Source organism: Acomys russatus, chromosome 2 (genome assembly GCF_903995435.1).
Source record: "Acomys russatus chromosome 2, mAcoRus1.1, whole genome shotgun sequence".
NCBI classification, from domain to species: domain Eukaryota; kingdom Metazoa; phylum Chordata; class Mammalia; order Rodentia; family Muridae; genus Acomys; species Acomys russatus.
The window spans coordinates 55,968,648-55,971,481 of NC_067138.1; the positions used below are offsets into that span (position 1 = coordinate 55,968,648).

Consider the following 2,834-nt stretch of genomic DNA (forward strand, 5'->3'; position numbering starts at 1 on the left):
TATTGTCTGCAGGGAGAAAATAAGCCAAGGTCAGAAGAAAGCTATCAAATAGTGGGACAAAGACGACAGAGAGTTGCACAGGGGGACAGAGTATATCTCAAGTGTGTCACAGACCAGGCACACAACAGGTTTGGGACTGACAACTCCAGTTTATTCAAGGTAGGGCTGGGGAAATCAGGTTCCCAGAAACAGAAACCTTCAGTCCTTAGCATCCCTGGCCCTTACTTCAAATCATACCATGCCAGGTCTTCCCCTGGACAAGGACCCAGAGCTAGACTGCATTTGTCCTTTCATCAGAGTCTTTGAGAGTTTTGGTTTTGTCTGGCTGCCAACATTGTCAACATACATGACTAAGGTAACTTATTTTTTTTTCCTTTTTTTAAAAAACTAATTTATTCAGACTGCAATTCAATTGTTATCCCATCACTTGTATCCTCCAGTTCCTCCCTCCCTCTCGCTTTCACCCTATTCCCCTCCCCTAGGTCTATGACAGAGGGGGACCTCCTCCCCCACTTTATGGTCATAGGCCATCAAGTTTCATCTTGGTAGCCTGCTTATTCTTTTTTTGAGTGCCATCAAGCCTCAAATACGGGGCACCAGAGTTCACGTCAGAGTTAGTCCCTGCTTTCCACATAACTGTGGAGAATGTCCTGTCCATTGACTAGATCAGAGCAGGGGTTCAATGTTTACTACTTGTATTGTCCTTGGTTAGTGCAATATTTTGAGCAGACCCCCCTAGGCCCTGATCCACCTGTTATGATGTTCTTCTATAGAAGGATCCAGAAGGTCTTAGAAGACTAAGGTAACATAAAAGGAAAGATTTATGGTGGCAAAGCAGGATGGACCACCATGAAGGTATTGGGCACGCTTCAGGAGCACAAGGTGGTGGGGCCTTGCTTGCCCACCCCAAAGTGCCATACGCCACCGCTGTACAAAATGTACATGTGGTGGCCAAGTCCCACTTCTTGTACTTCCTGTCACAGCTGAAGAAGATGAAGACGTCATCGGGGAGATAGTGTACTGCAGGCAGGTGTTTGAGAAGTCACCGCTTTGTGTAAAGAACTTCGGCATCTGGCTGCGCTAAGACTTCCGCAGTGGCGCACACCACATGTACTGAGAGTAATGGGACCTAACCACCGCTAGTGCCGTCACCCAGTGCTACCGCGACATGGGTGCCCAGCACCGTGCCCGTGCGCACTCCACCCAGATCATGAAGGTAGAAGAGATTGCAGCTGCTAAGTGTGGTCGGCCAGCTGTCGAGCAGTTCCACGACTCCAAGATCAAGTTCCAACTGCCCCACCATGAGTTGCAGCGCGCTAGCACAAGCCGCACTTCACCACCAAGAGGCCTAACACCTTCTTCTAGACCCAGAGACCCACTGAATAAAACTCTAGAGAGGAGAAAGAAAGAAAGAAAGAAAGAAAGAAAGAAAGAAAGAAAGAAAGAAAGAAAGAAAGAAAGAAGGAAGGAAAGGTTTAATTAAGCTTACAGTGTTAGAGGGTTAAAGTGCATGATGGACAAACAAAGGCATGATGGCAAGAATAGCTGAGATCTTACACCTCAAGCAAGCTGGATGCAGAAAGAGGGCTAACAGGGAAGAGCTAGACTCTTAGAAACCTCATAGCTCACCCCAGGTGGCACACTTCCTCCAACAAGGCCACACCTCCTAATCCTTACCAAACCGTTCCACCAACTGAGGACCAAATATATTCAAATACATGAGCTGATGGGGAGAGGGCATTCTCATTCAAATTTCCACAACATGTAAATATTGTCACTTTCAAACTGTTACATTGTGTTTCTGTCGGTTGACATTTAAAGTCCTTGTTTTATATTATAGCTTTTACTACGTCCTCAGGGCTAGGAAAATATTGCTTTTGTTTAGATTTTTCCTCATCTTGTAACCTTACCATCTTCATAGACTCTACAGTTGTAGGTGTACAGAGAGATTTTTTTTTTTCTGTATTTTTTTCTGGGGTTGCTGGGGATGAAGCCCAGTGCATTCACTGTCATGTCTTAGCTGCTTTCTTCTTCTTTCATTAACATGCTGAGGATTTGAGAAGCAAGATTATCAGCTTCTAAAGAAGTTTTCTTTTAATAGCTTAATTATCTCCACACATAGTCTAGTAATAACGTAGAAAACTTAATTTTTAATATAATTTGGATTTTTATCTGCTCAGAAACATCCTTTGAAAGGACAGGGCAGATAGTTCAATTAGTAAAATGCTTGACACAAAAGAATAAGGGACTGAGCTCAGATCCCCAGTACCCACCCAAGAGAAGAGGGGTGCACAGTGACTGGAAGCTGTAAACCCAGTACAAGGGCAAAATAGGCAGAAAGATCCCCAGTGTTTGATGGCCCGTCCAGCCGTCAGTGAGGTCCAGGTCTAGTGATAAACCCTGTTTTGAAATTTTGAGGTGGAGAGAGACTGAAGAAGACACTGATCTCAACCTCTGGCCTCCATATGGCACATATACCACAATATACCTGTAGCCACTCACTCCACACACAAAAGACAAACCAGATCAGATGTTCAAAGGCGTGAGCATTATTAGAATTTCATTCTTAGAGTGTTGATTCCTTAGAGTGGAGGGTAACAACATACTTGGATGACAGAGACATAATTGATTAACTCGGTAAACTGAGCCAGTTTGGGGGAGGCGGGGAAACCAGCTAGAAATATTACATGATATGAAATGCCCGGGTGCCACTACATGGCTCACTATGACACAAAGGAGAAAAAATAAATAAACAACACCAAGGAAGTGGCTATTTCTATATTGGTCTGGGTTCTCTAGAGGAAAGGAACCAATAGAATGAACACATACTGCAG

The 2,834-nt window shown here is 44.3% G+C and overlaps 1 pseudogene; it reads left to right on the forward strand.

Annotated features, from left to right (window-relative positions):
* Nucleotides 1–849: 849 nt before the first annotated feature.
* On the forward strand, nt 850–1,365 carry LOC127206922 (60S ribosomal protein L18a-like; annotated as a pseudogene).
* The last annotated feature ends 1,469 nt before the right edge of the window (nt 1,366–2,834 follow it).